The sequence below is a fragment of the Euphorbia lathyris genome, chromosome 3 (assembly GCF_963576675.1).
Source record: "Euphorbia lathyris chromosome 3, ddEupLath1.1, whole genome shotgun sequence".
NCBI lineage: Eukaryota > Viridiplantae > Streptophyta > Magnoliopsida > Malpighiales > Euphorbiaceae > Euphorbia > Euphorbia lathyris.
This window is the reverse complement of record NC_088912.1, coordinates 105161781-105180199: the sequence shown is the minus strand read 5'-3', so window position 1 is coordinate 105180199 and position 18419 is coordinate 105161781. Positions and strand designations below refer to the sequence as shown.

Here is an 18419-nt window from a genome sequence, read left to right as displayed (position 1 = left end):
AATCAAGATTCTCACTTAGCGGATATTCTTATAAGGTCAATTGCATTAGCAGCTACTTCAGCAAAGAGACAATCTTTGAGTTCGCCTTCAGCTCTTGTCAATGATTTTTGCAATACACAACATCCACTTTTATCCGTGACAATTTCAAAGTAGTTATTTGCTATTTCATCCAAAAAGCACTGCATCATCAAACCAAAGACTATGTAAGGTAATTAATCTATAATTAAGCATGATTAGTTCGAGTTAAATACACTGATTGTCACTCAATTTTGCCCAATTTTATAATATGGTTACTAAACTTTACTTTTGTTTCAAGAAAGTCACTTTGCTAATTTTTCCTATAATTATCATTAAATAACTAACCTATATAGATTATTACTATAATTATAGTATTGATGATTACTTCGTGTACAAAATATAGATATGGAAACAATGCATTAGGTACCATTGTTTTTGCTCAGCCTGTGTTTTTCCTGCTACCCGAATCAGGAAATGTATCAGTGTTAATTCCATTCACGCAGAGAAACATTTCATTAGGCGAACTAAAATTAAAATCAAAAGGTTGTGAGGGTTATGGGTCCACCACGCTTCAACTGCGCCACTATGATTTTGATGAATAATGTTAAACATCTTAGCTTATATCATGGCGATTCTCCATCACCATTCCTGCGAGTTAGACCGGGACGAATTTGTCCCCATCCCCATCCCGCAGAAAATCCCCATTCCACGTTTACTGATGTTCCAAAAACTTTATCTCCATTTCCTGCGGGGAATCACCGTTTATGTTTTATAAATAAAAAGCAGTAGCTAATAATATCGGACATCAACAATTATTATCAAAATTTTCAAACCACAAAAATCTAAAAATTGAAAACAACTAATCACCTAATTAAAATGTAGTTAAATCATAAAAAAAATTTATCACAGGAAACAATCTAGAATCTCCATTAGGGATTAAAAGAGATACCTTTCCCATCCCCGACACATTAAGCTAATTATCCCCATTCTCATCCTATGGGGATTCTCCGTCCCCGTCATGGAGGGTTACTGACGGGAATAGGGAATCCCCAATCCATTTACATCCCTAAATGTGTCCATGTAAAAAATTAGGCTCATACGCAGCCCACTGAACTTGTCAATTTTGGTCATTTTGTCCCCTAAACTTACGAGACGACCTATTTTCCCCCTCAACTATTTGAAAGTGGTATTAACAACCCCCTATTTTCATTATAATGAAAACAAGATGAAGTTCCAACATTAATAGTACAAGTGTTCATAGAAGTATTGAAATCTGTATATATGTAGACGATTTAGAAGGAGTTAAAGCTATGCAATTTTTATAAGAAAACTTGTGTACTATCTATACTAATCTCATTTGCAGCTTGTTTTAGTAGTGCACAACCCTTTTTATTATGACGATGATTGTTTCCGTTATAATGAAAAGAAGGGTTATTAATACCACTTTTAAATAGTTGAAAGGGTAAATAGGTCATCCCATAAGTTCAGAGGACAAAATGATCAAAAGTCACAAGTTCAGGGGCTGCATATGGTTTATAAACCAAAAACCAAAATATTAGAGTCTCTGGATGTTTTTGCCTATTAAATAAGCAATTTCCTAATGTTTCATGAGCATTGCTGATTTTCCATATTAGAAAACGAAACACATTCCACTAATTTCAGTCATGAATTTACCATCAGCCATATTGGTCTTGGTAGGGTGTGCATCGGTACAAAACCAAACCGAACCGAAATGATCAAAATAATTCACACCGATACCGAACCGAATAATAAGTAAAACCGAATTAAAACCAAACTGAAATATGTGGCCCGGTTCGGTTTAAACCGAACAAACCGAATTAAATTACAAAATAAAAAATTAACAAATAAAAATCACTATATTTTCTCATTAAATTTACCTCAACAACAACAAAAATTGAAATACTTCCAAAAACAGAAAAGGGAAGCATGATTGAACTTGATGAAGTTCAAGAACAAGAAACACCGACTGAAACAACAGAGGTGGTTGAGGAACCCGAAGTAGTCCCATACATACATCGAAAAGGTGCTAAAGCGGTTTAGCATGCTTGAATCGAAACGAGGTAACTTACCCATGGTACATGGAATAAAGTTTAGCATATCCTAAAACCGAAGATGATAAGAAGCGCATGGCTGTAATCCCGTACGCCAGCACAATCGGTTCGATTATGTATGCTATGCTTTGCACTAGACCTGACATAGCGTTCACGTTAAGTATAACGAGTCGTTACCAAGGTAATCCGGGAGACGAGCACTGGAATGCCGTCAAGAACATTCTTAAGTACTTGAGAAGGACTAAAGACATGTTCCTAGTGTACGAAGAAGGGGATCTGAAAATAGAAGGATTTTCAGATGCCAGTCATCTCACAGATGAGAACGATTTTAAATCCCAATCAGGATACCTGTTTATCTTGAATGGGGGCACGGTCAGCTGGAAGAGTTCCAAGCAAGGAAGCATAGCTTTCTCTACGACCGAGTCAGAGTATATCGCTGCTGCGGAAGCAGCAAAGGAAGCGGTTTGGATTAAGAAGTTCATTACTGAACTTGGTGTGGTGCCTGACATTGTAAATCCCATTACACTGTACTGTGATAACAATGGAGCCATTGCGCAAGCAAAGGAACCACGGTCTCATAATACATCCAAGCATTACCTGAAGCGATACCACATTATAAGAGAAATTGTGGCAAGAGGAGATGTGAGAATAGAAAGAGTACCTACTGAGGACAACGTTGCAGATCCGTTGACAAAGCCCTCAACCCAGAAAGTACATGATCGTCATCTTAGTTCTAGTGGGATAAGTTGTAGAAACAATTGGCTTTAGTCCAAGTGGGAGTATGTTGGGGTTTAGTGTCCTATAGACAATTGTTCTAGGATACAAACTTAATGTAAATGAAGTGTTCTTTATATCATTTGTTTTAATGAGATATGGTTTCATAACTATATAAAGGCAATCCCTTTTAAGAACTAAATAAAGTCTAATAAAAGGAAATCCATAAGTTTCTTTAAAGTGATTATAAAGTGTTCATACAAGCATGAAGTGAGACAAAACTTTATAATAAACTAAGAAACTTAAAACCACCCCAAGTCAAGTAATATGTTTAGGATTGACATATCACTGCTGAGACTTGCATGTAACAATGTCTTCTGTCGAGATAGAAAGCTGATCTCACAAGCTTCATATATATAGATATCTGGACAGTTACGTGGATCCAATGAAAAGGAGTTCATTAGGATTGGGGACCCGACTTGAGATAACAGGATGGGTAGATTCATCCTTGTCAACTTTTCATCTCATTGGTATTAATAGGTATAAGTAATCTTCAGACTCAAAGGAATGTTAATTAGTGATTCTGGATTACGGAATGTGATGCTTTGATCCTGTTGTAACACGATCCATAACAGAGATGACTTTAGGGTGTGAACGGCAGACGTTGGGTATCACAGGAAGTAATTGCAGGATAATTATACATTGGATTGAGCATTTGTCACTCCCGATAAATGGGAGATACGTCCAAGGATCGCTTGTGGAAGACTCGACTCTAAATCCTTGCAAGGTGATAGCTTAAGACTTGAAATACAGATTTCACTTAACCTATCTAATTGGAGTTGACTCGACCTGTACAAGTAAAACAAACATCTCGCTATATGTGACTTGACATTATCCATAGTCATAAGATTCAGTTCAAGGATGTAGTTGATAAAGGATCGAATTATACTGTAACTAATACGGAAAGGTCAACGACAGAATCAACCTGTCTTCTTATAGCTCTGGGGGAATGTTTCGGATTTGCTAATCACATTTCGCGTACTCATTCCGTTATGCAAAGATTAAATATAATTCTGTGAAAATTAATTTAATAGTTGCATACGGCTAGAAGCAATAAGAACCTAATGGGTCACACATAAGACTTGGAGCCCAAAAGAGAAACAGATGTTAATTAATTAATGGAAGGCCAACTGAGTCCACTAAGGCCCAGTATATAAGGGGGGCGATTTTCATGTATGAAAATACATGAATAATTTAATTTGATTTTAACAATTCTAATTAGATTATGATTGTGAATTAAATTAATTAAAGGATAAATAAGTTAGGAGTTTTAATTAGATTAAATTGCTCCTATCATTATCCTATAAGGTTACTGTTATTATCTTTATATTTAAGATATAATTATAGATAATAAATAAGAATTATATTCCGAATTAAATTCTTATTCAGTAACCTAATTCTATCTAACTAGGGTTTAGATACAAGAGAATATAAATACCCCCTATATATGTGATTTTCGAAACACACTAGAGCAACCGGGAGAGAGAATTTCGACCCCCCTAAACGAGGATGAAATAATCCACCGCTTCCTACCGATTCAATTGATTTCATCTCTTTCTCTTTATCCTTGATCTTGTGTTGATTTATTAGAGACAATCTATACTTGATTGTTTTCGCGGTTGATCACCAACTTGATTTGGGTTGTGTTTTTGTCTTGTGCTCGGGAACTCGAAGTAAGAGTTGTGGGAACTTCGATTGCAATAGTAGATAGAACATCAAAAGGTATTTCCTTCTATCCCTCTTTATATGAAATAACGATTAACGGATCTTGGGTTAATGGAAATAGGTTAAAAAATTTATATTTCTGCTGCCAAACGTTTGCCTATTTTCCTTCACGACGGCCCTTTGGAGTCATGTTCTGGATCTAGGTTTGGGGTTCTTCCAGTGGATGAAGATCAAGACCTTGGTCCTACTAATGATCAAGTAGAGTGGGGCATGCCGGACTTAGAACCTGCAGATCCTGGAGGAAATAATGTGGAGACGGTTAACCCTTTGTTTGAATCCAAAGAAGGGGCCCATGATTGTTCTCAGATTCAAGCTCCTCAAGCTTCTGTGATGAATAAAGAGGATAATTTTTCTAAAGTCAGTATTGAGGCTAGAAATGGGAAGGCCATGGGAGTTAATAAAATGAGTATGAAGAAACTCAAGGGTAGTCATAAGAATAACCAAAATTCTTTTAGTTTCTTGGAGAAAAGGGGGTCTGCAGGTACCTCGTCTAGGCTCTTAGGAGCCCCTAATAAATATCTGGTTTAGTTGGGCGGGCCTGTGTTTGTTGTCCTCTTGTTGATGGATATGTTTGTATGGAATGTTAGAGGAGCGGCAAGCAAGGCGACCCAGATCCATGTAAAGGATTTAATTAAGCAGTTCATCCCATCTTGTTTTGCTTTACTGGAAACTAAGATCAGTGGAGCTAAAGCAGATGAGGTGGTTAAATTATTTAGAAGTTGGAAGTGTGTCAGGTCGGAGGCTACTGGCCGCGCTGGTGGTATTTGGCTTTTTTGGAAGCCCGATCTTGTTCATTTTGATATCGTGAAGATGGATAAAAAATTTATTCACAGTAAAGTTACTTACCCTGGTAATAAACCCCTCTTTATTACTATTGTGTATGCTGATCCTATTCTTGCCAATCGTAAACATCTTTTGGGAGGTTTTGTTTACTTTAAGTACGAGTATGATGGATGCCTGGTTTGTAGTTGGAGATTTTAATGATATTGCTATTATGAGTGATCAAATAGGGGGAGGGAATCACTATATTAATAGGTGTCTTAATCATAAGCAGAATATGGATTTATGTGGACTGTCGGATCTTGGTGCTGTTGGTCATAAGTTTACTTGGAAACGTAATAGTACCTTTGTTCGGTTGGACAAAGTTTATGCTAATATTGTTGCTCAGAGCAGGTTTCCTGAAGCAGCTGTGTTGAATCTCCCCTTCCGTCATTCTGATCATTATCCTATCTTAGTTAGGTTGGTGAGAGCTCCTCGTCCTAGAGGGGAAAGACCTTTTAGGTATCTAGTGGCTTGGGAATCTCACCCTGAATTTAAGAACTTTGTTCATGATAATTGGAAACCCCATTCCAATGTCTTACTAGCTGCGGAGGGTTTTAGAAGTAATATGGTGGGCTGGAATAGGAACATTTTTGGCCATATTATCAGAAGGAAACAGAACATTCTGAGTAGGATTGAAGGCATCCAACGTATCTTGGAGATCAGGTTTGACAATAGTTTGAGTTGTCTTCTTAGATCCATCCAGAATGAGTTGGAAGCTGTGCTAAGGCAAGAGGAGTTGCTTTGGTTTCAGAAATCAAGGAAATCTTGGATTAAAGATGGAGATCATAATATGAGGTATTTCCATCTTTCTACTGTTATCAGAAGGCAGAGAAATCAGATTGATGCTATCAAAGATTCTAATGGTAATTGGGTTTACGAGGATGAAGAAATCCGTCTCTTGGCCCTTAATTTCTATAAAGAGTTATTTAAAGAAGACCCGGTGGATTTGGATGGAGCTCTGTCTAGGTCTACGTTTCCGACAGTTTGTGAGGATAAGATTATTGAAGCTTTTCACCCTATTGATCAGAAAGAGATTGGTCAGACAGTGTTTAGCATAGGTGCTACTAAAGCTCCTGGGGTTGATGGGCTCCCGACCGGCTTTTATCATAAGCATTGGGAAACTGTAAAAGAAGGAGTTTACAGTTTTGTTAAAGGGGTTTTTAATGGGTCTAGGGATATTAGGCTTGTGAATAAAACTCTTCTAGTCCTGATTCCTAAAGTGGAGAAGCCTTCCTCTTTCTTACAAATGAGACTTATTAGTCTGTGTAATGTGATTTATAAGGTGGTTACCAAAATCGTGGCTAATAGACTTCGATGTATTCTCCCTGATATTATTAGCCAGAATCAAGGCAGTTTTGTCCCGGGGAGACAGATGATGGATAATATTGTTATCGCTCAGGAGATGGTTCATTCGATGAAGGTCAAAAAGGGTAAGTGTGGTATTGTGGCTCTGAAGCTGGATCTAGAGAAAGCTTACGATCAGATTAACTAGAGTTTTCTTCTAGATAGTCTGGAGAGAGCTGGGATTCCGGATAATTGGAGGAAATTAATTGAGGTTTGTATTTCTTCTCCTGTCTTCCAAGTTTTAATAAATGGGGATTTGTCCGAGGAGTTTACCCCTTCCCGGGATATCCGTCAAGGGGACCCTATGAGCCCGTTCTTATTTGTTATTGCTATAGAGAGGTTAACTCATCTTATCCAAGATGCTGTGAGCACATGGAAGGTTCATCCGGTTTCCATTAATAAATTCTGTCCACCGGTCACTCATATATTCTTTGCTGATGATGTGATGATCTTTGTTGAAGGAAGTGAGGAGCAAATTGGTGTGACTATGGATATCCTCAGTAAATTTTGCTCTGCTTCGAGTCAAAAGCTTAATATCCACAAGTCTAGAATGTTGTGCTTTAAAAATATGGACCAAAGGGTCTGTAAAAGGATGAGTGAGATTTCTGGTATTCCTCTAACCAAGGCTTTTGGTAACTATCTGGGGGTTCCTCTCTATAGTGATAGAGTTTCTAAAGCTTCCTTTAAAGAGATCTTCGATAGATCTAATAGTAAATGTGCTAGTTGGAAAGCTAAATCCCTTTCACTTGTGGGCCGTCTTACCTTGATCCAACCAGTGAACTGTGTGGCTCCTAATCACGTAATGCAAGCTTGTAGGCTACCGAAGCCTGTTCTTAATGGTCTTGATAAAATTAATCGTCGTTTCCTATGGGGGGACTCGGAAGAGGGGAAAAAATTCATCTTGTTCCTTGGAATGAGGTTTGCCAACCTAAGAATATGGGAGGTTTGGGGATTAGACAAGCCAGGGACAATAATAAAATGTTGTTTGTTGGGGTTTAGTGTCCTATAGACAATTGTTCTAGGATATGAACTTAATGTAAATGAAGTGTTCTTTATATCATTTGTTTTAATGAGAGATATGTTTTATAACTATATAAAGGCAACCCCTTTTAAAGAACTATATAAAGTCTAATAAAAGGAAATCCGTAAATTTGTTTAAAGTGATTATAAAGTGTTCATACAAGCATGAAGTGAGACTATACTTTATAATAAACTAATAAACTTAAAACCACCCCAAGTCAAGTAGTATGTCTCAGGATTGACATATTACTGTTGAGGCTTGCATGTAACAATGTCTTTTGTCCGACAGAAAGCTGATCTCACAAGCTTCATATATTCAGATATCTGGACAGTTACATGGATCCGATGAAAAGTAGTTCATTAGGATTGGGGACCCGACTTGAGATAACAGGATGGGTAGATTCATCCTTGTCACCTGTTCATCTCATTAGTATTAATAGGTATAAATAATCCTCAGACTCAAAGGGATGTTAATTGGTATTCTGGATTACGGAATGTGACGCTTTGATCCTGGTGTAACACGATCCTTAACAGAGATGACTCTGGGGTGTGAACATCAGAGGTTGGGTATCACAGGAAGTGATTGCGGGATCGTTATACATTGGATTGAGCATTTATCACTCCCGATAAATGGGAGATATGTCCATGGATCACTTTTGGAAGTCTTGACTCTAAATCCTTGCAAGGTGGTAGCTTAAGATGAAATACGGATTTCTCTTAACCTATCTAATTGGAGTTGACTCGGCCAAGAACAAGTAAAACGAACGTCTCGCTATATGTGACTTGACATTACCCATAGTCATAAGATTCAGTTCAAGGACGTAGTTGATAAAGGATCGAATTATATCGTAACTAATACTGAAAGGTCAACGACAGAATCAACCTGTCTTCTTATAGCTCTAGGGGAATGATTACGGACTTGCTAATCACATACTTTGTACATCATTCCGTTATGCAAAGATTAAATATAATTCTTTGAAAATTAATTTAATAAGTTGCATATGGCTAGTAGCAATAAGAACCTAATGGGTCACACATAAGACTTGGAACCCAAAAGAGAGACAGATGTTAATTAATTGCCGGAAGCCCAACTGGGCCCAATAAGGCCCAGTAACTGTAGGGGGCGATTTATGTATGTCAAAATACATAAATAATTAATTTGATTTTATCAATTCTAATTTGATTAGGATTATGAATTAAATTAGTTAAAGGATAAATAAGTTAGGAGTTTTTAATTAGATTAAATTACTCCATTATTATCCAATAAGGTTATTGTTATTATCTTTTATATTTAGATATATTAATAGATAATAATTAAGAATTCTATTCCGAATTAAATTCTTATTCAGTAACCTAATTCTATCTAACTAGGGATTAGATACAAGAGATTATAAATACCCCCTACCTACTGATTTTCGAAATCCCCATCCCTAAGACAAGAGAGAGAATTTCGACCCCCTAGCTCGAGGATGAAATTTTCCACCGCTTCCTTCCGTTCAATTGATTTTCATCTTTCTCTCTTTATCCTTGATCTTGTGTTGATTAATTAGAGGCAATCTACTTTGGTTGGTATTCAACGGTTGATTCTAACTTGATCTTATTTTGTTTTGTTCTGTGCTCGGGAACTCGAAGTAAGAGTTGTGGGCACTTCGTTTGCAACGGTAGATAGAACATCAGAAAGGTATTTCTTTTATCCCTCTTTATATGAAATAACGATTAACGGATCTTGGGTTTAATGGAAATAGGTTAAAATTTTTATATTTCCGCTGCTATACGTTAGCCTATTTTCCTTCATTGTTAATGAAGCTTCTTTGGAGGATGTGGCAATCCCCGTCTGCTCTTTGGGTTCGGTTATTGTGTGGGATGTTGGGGTTTAGTGTCCTATAGACAATTGTTCCAGGATATAAACCTAATATAAATGAATTGTTCTTTATGTCATTTGTTTTAATAAGATATGGTTTCATAACTATATAAAGGCAACCTCTTTTAAAGAACTAAATAAGTCTAATAAAAGGAAATCCCTAAGTTTGTTTAAAGTGATTATAAAATGTTCATACAAGCATGAAGTGAGACGAAACTTTATAATAAACTAATAAACTTAAAACCACCCCAAGTCAAGTGATATGTTTTGAATAAGGATTGACATAACACTGTTGAGACTTGCATGTAACAATGTTTTCTATCGAGACAGAGAGCTGATCTCACAAGCTTCAGATATGCAGATATCTGGACAGTTACATGGATCCGATGAAAGGGAGTTCATTAGGATTGGGGACCCAACTTGAGATAACAGGATGGGTAGATTTATCCTTGTCACCTGTTCATCTCATTGGTATTAATAGATATAAGTAATCCTAAGACTCAAAGGAATGTTAATTAGTGATTCTGGATTATGGAATGTGATGCTTTGATCCTGTTGTAACACGATCCATAACAGAGATGACTCTGGGGTGTGAACAGCAGACGTTGGGTATCACATGAAGTAATTGCAGGATAGTTATACATTGGATTGAGCATTTGTCACTCCTGATAAATGGGAGATACGTCCAAGGATCGCTTGTGGAAGACTTGACTCTAAATCCTTGCGAGGTGATAGCTTAAGACTTGAAATGCAGATTTCACTTAACCTATCTAATTGGAGTTAACTCGGCCTGTACAAGTAAAACGAATGTCTCACTATATATGACTTGACATTATCCATAGTCATAAGATTCAGTTCAAGGATGTAGTTGATGAAGGATCGAATTATACTGTAACTAATACGGAAAGGTCAACAACAGAATCAACCTGTCTTCTTATAACTCTGGGGGAATGTTTCGGATCTGCCAATCATAGTTCGCGTACTCATTCCGTTATACAAAGATTAAATATAATTCTGAGAAAATTAATTTAATAGTTGTATACGGCTAGAAGCAATAAGAACCTAATGGGTCACACATAAGACTTGGAACCCAAAAGAGAAACAGATGTTAATTAATTAACGGAAGCCCAACTGAGTCCACTAAGGCCCAGTAGTATAAGGGGGGCGATTTATGTATAATAAATACATAAAGGAATTAATTTAATTTAAACAATTATAATTAGATTATGATTATGAATTAAATTAATTATAGGATAAATAAGTTATGAGGTTTAATGAGATTAAATTGCTTCTATTATTATCCTATCAATAAGTTATTATTATCTTTATATTTAGATATAATTATAGATAATAATAACAAGAGTATTATTCCGAATATAACTCTTATTAAGTAACCTAATTCTATCTAACTAGGGTTTAGATACAAGAGGTTATTTATACCCCTCCCATTAGCAAATTTCGGCAACCATAGTCTCTCCCGCAGACTGAGAATTTCGACCACTACAGTAGAGGACGGAATTCCACCGATTGCTTCCGAATCAATTGATTTCATCTCTTTCTTTTTCTCCTTGATCTTGTGTTGATTAATTAGAGGCAATCTATCTTGATTGCTATTACTTGGTTGAATTCTAATCGTTTACTTATATGTCGTGTTATGTTCATGAATGTAGAAACGACATACAAAATGTTTTGAATAAGGATTGACATAACACTGTTGAGACTTACATGTAACAATGTTTTCTATCGAGATAGAGAGCTGATCTCACAAGCTTCAGATATGCAGATATCTGGACAGTTACATGGATCTGATGAAAGGGAGTTCATTAGGATTGGGGACCCGACTTGAGATAATAGGATGGGTAGATTTATCCTTGTCACCTGTTCATCTCATTGGTATTAATAGGTATAAGTAATCCTAAGACTCAAAGGAATGTTAATTAGTGATTCTGGATTACGGAATGTGATGCTTTGATCTTGTTGTAACACGATCCATAACAGAGATGACTCTGGGGTGTGAACGACAGACGTTGGGTATCACATGAAGTAATTGCAGGATAGTTATACATTGGATTGATCATTTGTCACTCTTGATAAATGGGAGATACGTCCAAGGATCGCTTGTGGAAGACTTGACTCTAAATCCTTGCAAGGTGATAGCTTAAGACTTGAAATGCAGATTTCACTTAACCTATCTAATTGGAGTTAACTCGGCCTGTACAAGTAAAACGAATGTCTCACTATATATGACTTGACATTATCCATAGTCATAAGATTCAGTTCAAGGATGTAGTTGATGAAGGATCGAATTATACTGTAACTAATACGGAAAGGTCAACGACAGAATCAACCTGTCTTCTTATAGCTCTGGGGGAATGTTTCGGATCTGCCAATCACAGTTCGCGTACTCATTCCGTTATACAAAGATTAAATATAATTCTGAGAAAATTAATTTAATAGTTGTATACGGCTAGAAGCAATAAGAACCTAATGGGTCACACATAAGACTTGGAACCCAAAAGAGAAACAGATGTTAATTAATTAACGGAAGCCCAACTGAGTCCACTAAGGCCCAGTAGTATAAGGGGGGCGATTTATGTATAATAAATACATAAAGGATTTAATTTAATTTAAACAATTATAATTAGATTACGATTATGAATTAAATTAATTATAGGATAAATAAGTTATGAGGTTTAATGAGATTAAATTGCTTCAATTATTATCCTATCAATAAGTTATTATTATCTTTATATTTAGATATAATTATAGATAATAATAACAAAAGTATTATTCCGAATATAACTCTTATTAAGTAACCTAATTCTATCTAACTAAGGTTTAGATACAAGAGGTTATTTATACCCCTCCTATTAGCAAATTTCGGTCAACCCTAGTCTCTCCCGCAGACTGAGAATTTCGACCACTACAGTAGAGGACTGAATTCCACCGATTGCTTCCGAATCAATTGATTTCATCTCTTTATTTTTCTCCTTGATCTTGTGTTGATTAATTAGAGGCAATCTATCTTGATTGCTATTACTTGGTTGAATTCTAATCATTTACTTATATGTCTTGTTATGTTCATAAATGTAGAAACGACATACAAAATGTTTTGAATAAGTATTGACATAACACTGTTGAGACTTGCATGTAACAATGTTTTCTGTCGAGATAGAGAGCTGATCTCACAAGCTTCAGATATGCAGATATCTGGACAGTTACATGGATCCGATGAAAGGGAGTTCATTAGGATTGGGGACCCGACTTGAGATAACAGGATGGGTAGATTTATCCTTGTCACCTGTTCATCTCATTGGTATTAATAGGTATAAGTAATCCTAAGACTCAAAGGAATGTTAATTAGTGATTCTGGATTATGGAATGTGATGCTTTGATCCTGTTGTAACACGATCCATAACAGAGATGACTCTGGGGTGTGAACGGCAGACGTTGGGTATCACATGAAGTAATTGCAGGATAGTTATACATTGGATTGAGCATTTGTCACTCCTGATAAATGGGAGATACGTCCAAGGATCGCTTGTGGAAGACTTGACTCTAAATCCTTGCAAGGTGATAGCTTAAGACTTGAAATGCAGATTTCACTTAACCTATCTAATTGGAGTTAACTTGGCCTTTACAAGTAAAACGAACGTCTCACTGTATATGACTTGACATTATCCATAGTCATAAGATTCAGTTCAAGGATGTAGTTGATGAAGGATCGAATTATACTGTAACTAATACGAAAAGGTCAACGATAGAGTCAACCTGTCTTCTTATAGCTCTAGGGGAATGTTTCGGATCTGCCAATCACAGTTCGCGTACTCATTCCGTTATACAAAGATTAAATATAATATTGAGAAAATTAATTTAATTGTTGTATATGGCTAGAAGCAATAAGAACATAATGGGTCACACATAAGACTTGGAACCCAAAAGAGAAACAGATGTTAATTAATTAACGGAAGCCCAACTGAGTCCACTAAGGCCCAGTGGTATAAGGGGGGCGATTTATGTATAATAAATACATAAAGGAATTAATTTAATTTAAACAATTATAATTAGATTATGATTATGAATTAAATTAATTATAGGATAAATAAGTTATGAGGTTTAATGAGATTAAATTGCTTCTATTATTATCCTATCAATAAGTTATTATTATCTTTATATCTAGATATAATTATAGATAATGATAACAAGAGTATTATTCTGAATATAACTCTTATTAAGTAACCTAATTCTATCTAACTAGGGTTTAGATACAAGAGGTTATTTAAACCCCTCCTATTAGCAAATTTCGGTCAACCCTAGTCTCTCCCGCAGACTGAGAATTTCGACCATTACAGTAGAGGACGGAATTCCACCGATTACTTCTGAATCAATTGATTTCATCTCTTTCTTTTTCTCCTTGATCTTGTGTTGATTAATTAGAGGCAATCTATCTTGATTGCTATTTGTTGAGCGATTTCCGCAAGTGCACGGTATACGCTTGTAGTAATAAAAGATATCGAACCCACAGGGAACGCTTTTCAACAAAAACTTATTTTGATTTGGTTAAATTTACTTTTAAGGTTTATAATAAGTAAAATCATTTAATTGGATTTGGTTTTGAAATTGATAGAATAAGAAATAGAATAGATTAAAGCGAATGAATAAAATAGAATAAAACTAATGTTAGAAAATATTTCTGATTTAGGGATGAATTTACAAAACAGGAACGTTTAGTTCTTTTAGAAAAGTAAATAAATATATTTGTTTGCATTAAGCAAAGTAAACAACTTAAACTTTGTATAAATTATAAAGATGAAATAAATGACGGAATCTCTAATTTTAGGGCTTTGAACCATAGTCAATCTTCCTACGGTCGGGTAAGATCGCTACCTTAATCAAATTAATACTCTACTGATGATATTAATTTGTTAAGTTGTTCAACAAAGTTTCCTTGTAAAGATTTTGAATTTAACTACGTTTTAATGAAAACACCAGCATCAATCCACTTCGGATCCTTTACCAAAGTGCTGCATAAAAATCTATCGAATAGAACAGACTTTATTAGATGAAACATAAATTTGATACAAGTTTACAGAGAACAAGGAGCATGAAAACATTCTACGACTTGCAAGTGAACGGGTTGTCAATCCTTTCCTTGGGTTTCGTTAGAGTTTGTTAGACTCAGGGCGGATTCGCTACTGAATCTTCTCGCTGTAACTTCGTAATAGGGATACGGTCGACCTCTACCAAAACGCAAACTAATATGAACAAATCTAAACGCTACTGTGTTTGTTATTATTGAGTAAACAATGTGTGTACACCATAATGCTTTTTACAGAAATCAAATCTAAACTCTGACTCATTTCTGAGTCAGAGTTTCTGAATAACTCTTACACTAATCTTAAAATCTAACTCTTTCATTATATTTACAACTCTCAAATCAATACTTTATTTATAGATGTTGAAGAGTTGTGATTGAAGTGTCGTGTCCGTTGTGAAGAGACGTATCCATTGTGAAAGGACGTCTTTATCCACTCGAACGAACGTGTTTCTTTGAATTAAACATGTGTTCATTGTACTTGGCAGAATTTCTGCACTTATCGAGAATGGCAATTCTCGGCCGAGAATGGGGAAGCATATATTTGGTCTTCGAACGAAGGGAAGAGCTGCCTAGAAAAGGCGTGTCGCGACCGAGAATTTGAGATTCTCGGTCGCGGCTTTTGTAAATTCTCTACCGAGAATCTTGTTTCCTTAACCGAGAATGTGTCATTTTCTTCTGTTTCTGACTTCGTCTTTGTCTTTGTTTAGGTGTAATTGATCTTTGTCATTTTTGACTCCTTTTATAAGGTTTTGGTTCCGTTTTTTACCTCTTTTCGTTCCTATTTGGATTTTACCAAATATTTACGTACCTTGCAAGAAAGAAACATATTCGAGAGTAAAAGCATTCTAAATAGATATAAATAGTATGAATCCTAAGCAAAATTGATGTAAATACTAATGATATTTTAGGTATATTTTGGGCTTAACAAATCTCCACACTTAATCTTTTACTAGTCCCGAGCAAAATTTCACTGAATTTATTCTTTAACTAATCTCTTTATGAAAATAAAACATATATCTTTGTATTACCTTTTAAATTAGTTAAGCCTAAAAGACTAACTTCGCATGGAAAATTTATACGCAAAATATCAAACTAACTTAGTATAAATACGATATATCATTCGTCTTGTATCTTTATTTTAAAACTGAAGTATTCGGGACGAAATAAGCACGCATGTTATTGAGTCTTTCGTCTCAAGGCATTTTAAAGCACAAAATTTCCTTTCCCAAACCTAAATATATGAGATATATTATTTTTAAATAAGTACTTTGGATTAATTTTATTTACTTGGTTACGCCCGAGATAAGGGTGGTCTTGATCGTAACCTTATACGTATTTTATTTGCTTTGTGTTCGCTTAAGAGGTACCGACCATGCCATGGGTGGACGCAATCGTTACTTTAAACTTAAACACGCTTATTTTTTGTAAAACGTTCCTTCCATACCTCGATTGTGATAAGGGTGGTCGCAATCATGGACAAAAGTAAACGGTACTTAATTTTCTTCCCTTTCATACCTCGATTGTGATAAGGTTGGTCTCAATCGTGGCCAAAAGTTAAGAATTCAACTAATTGATTAGTTAATATGAATTTTGAAAGATTGTAATTTTGGGAAAAATAAAAATAGCACATTCATCCTATATTGACTTAAAATTCAACATGTATTATGGCTAAAGTTTCCTTAAAAACTTCAATTGGTGTTAATGTAAGACGAAATCAAATCGAGCTAAAAATTGTTAGTTCAATTTAGTACCTATAAACCTAATTGAAAATTTAAAATAAGATTTATTGTATCATGAATTACATGATATAAAATAGAGATTGAAATAAAGAAGTTTATTTACTTAAATACATTCACTCGAGACAATTTTTACTTAAAATCGTATCGAAAATTTGTGAAAAAATTGAAAAATATTACCCGTATAGAAATATTATTTCTATAGATAACGATAACCTAAAAATAATCATATCCGAAAAATTTAACTTATGATTAATTTATAAACATATGAAATTAAGTTAATAAAAATAGTGTTTAAATAAATTGTGTTGCAAATATGTTGCATTTGTATAAAACAAGTGTTGCATTTATAATTGTTGCTTAAAAATTATTCGTTGCATTTAGTCGTACTAAAAATAAAATGATATATGCAATATCTCCTCCCACACTTAAATTAGACCATGTCCTCATTGGTGCAAAAATTAATAAAACACGAAAAATCGTACGAAATAAATCATACGAATGAAGAAAATTAAAAAAATATGAAATTGATTGTAGCCAATATAAATAGAAATTGAAATTGTACCAAACTCAATCAAAAATAGCATAAGAGATAAATGAGTTGAGAAAAGATAAGATATAACCTATTCTTGTGAAGATGAACCCGGTGGAGATGGTGTGGTCATAACGTCGTGACGACGGAAAAATGATAATAACTGGCGTCATGGTGACGTGTGTTTCCACAAAGTATGGAAATTGGCAACCACTGCGTTTTATTGTAAACTCATCTCTTGATTATTCTCCATAATATCATTGAACCGCAAATTCAATTGCCAGTTCTGTGCATGCATTTGGTTCAAAATTTGTTGCAAAGTAACTTGATCATTAACATTGAGCACGTCATCAACATGCCCTTGTGCCTGTGCTTAGGCATCAACATGCTCCGCCTCCGCACCTGCTTCATCCTTTGCATCTTCAAGCCCACCAAAATTCGTCCCCTTATCAAAATTTGTATGCGCATTACCATCCTTTTTAATACCATTTCTATGTAAACTTGAAGTATAACATCGAACTTGCAAAGCTAACCAACATTGGCGTAACCACGAAATGAATGTGTAGAAGTTGTGGCATAATCCAACATCGGAAAATAATTAGGAGTAAGTGATTAAAAATTACTCCATAAGACCCGTAGCACCCATAACAATACCCGTAATCAAAGTACGCATAACAACGTGCTTAATGGTTGAAAATGGAAACATGGTTAAAAATCATCAAAAAGAAATCCACCGCTATCTACCACGAAAACCAACGAACTTTAATGAGCATGCTAGTAGTATTCTTGGAATTAAATCCATCCAAACCAGGCAAATTAAGTCCAAACCGCATTATTTTGAAAATTGATGGCTTAACAATAAATTGATGTTGTATGATATCCAAACCAAATACGCATCTCGTCATCCCCAACTTCATTAAATTAACCTAAAGCCCTAAATATAATCCTCTCATTCCATTTGAGCACGGGAAAGAGTAATCTTCATATGTCTAGGCATTTGGAGGATTAGGATATGAAGGTTGTGGTTGGGAAAGAAGTAAATTGGGTAGGTAAAAATTTGGTAAAAGTAAGGGTGATATGGGGTGGAATGAATTTGTATTAGGAAGAGTGTGGATTGTGTAATTGGGAAAAATAGGAGGTGATGTAAGGTATATATAGGTATGAATATGGGTGTTAGGAATTAATGTAGAAAATAGGAAATGGGTGCAAAATGGGAGAAATTTGTGCATGTACCCGTCCTACAGGGCGCGGTTCGCGACCGTGATTTAATTTAAAATGAAAATTCACTATCATGTTCAATAGTTAATAATGATTTATAACTTATTAGCATTTAGAATATATATGTAAAGATTCAAATTTTAACAGACATAAACCAGAACAATGAATTTGAATTCTTATTGTAGGAACACATATTTAC

At 35.1% G+C, this 18419-nt stretch overlaps 1 protein-coding gene across 6 annotated transcripts in view; it reads right to left on the bottom strand.

Moving 5' to 3' along the window:
• Window positions 1-378: 378 nt before the first annotated feature.
• Window positions 379-18419, bottom strand: part of LOC136221861 (GTP cyclohydrolase 1-like) — an 88525-nt gene continuing 70484 nt past the window's right edge. For 4 of the 6 annotated variants that reach the window (XM_066009320.1, XM_066009321.1, XM_066009323.1 and 1 more), the window contains one exon: window positions 379-763. The gene's annotated coding sequence lies outside the window, so the exon portion shown is untranslated. The remainder of the gene's footprint in view (window positions 764-18419) is intronic. The other 2 variants (XM_066009316.1, XM_066009319.1) reach the window with 1 other exon arrangement.